This window comes from Triticum dicoccoides, chromosome 5B (genome assembly GCF_002162155.2).
Source record: "Triticum dicoccoides isolate Atlit2015 ecotype Zavitan chromosome 5B, WEW_v2.0, whole genome shotgun sequence".
Taxonomy (NCBI): domain Eukaryota; kingdom Viridiplantae; phylum Streptophyta; class Magnoliopsida; order Poales; family Poaceae; genus Triticum; species Triticum dicoccoides.
Genome location: NC_041389.1, coordinates 152,098,971 through 152,099,697, shown reverse-complemented (window position 1 = coordinate 152,099,697; position 727 = coordinate 152,098,971).

Here is a 727-nt window from a genome sequence, read left to right as displayed (position 1 = left end):
CCTCTCCCTCCATCTCTCTCTCTCTCTCTCTCTCTCTCTCTCTGACAATCTTCAGTTCTGTCGCACGCATCCAACACACAAACCTTGTTGGTCTCTCTCTCTCTCTGACTGTCAGGACCCCGACTCGATGTCACATCGATCTAGCCGGTAACACCTCATATCACCTTGCGGCCTCACGCACGGTATCCCCACGGGTGTCGCCTTACCTTTGCCCGGGACCGTTTGCGCATTTTGGCTCACGTATATGATAGTGTCGCTAGTATCCATATGATAAAGAGCCCGGGCTGACATGACTAGTCGTAAACCCAAAGTGGCACAGACTTACAGGGACAGGCATCCATGACCCAGCTTCGAACGTGTCGGTCATCAGCAAATGGGTCCGGGCTGTAGCACTGGGCTAGCAGGACTCCGGTAAACCGGGCTGTAGCGGGCTAGCAGGACTCCGGTACTCAAAGCGTGACATTTCCCCGAAGGGACAGACACAGGAACGAAGAAGGACACATGCCGGCCAGCCTAAGTGTTCCAGAGCAGTAGCAAGCTACCATGGCTCAGCGGTAACACTAGGAGACATTTCCCGGTAAGAGAGGCTACTAAAGATAAACAACTAGATAGTCAGATCCCACACATACCAAGCATTTCAATCATACACACAATATGCTCGATATGTGCAAATACAACGAAGCATCACAACATGACTCTACGACACAAGTACTTTATTTAAGGCTCA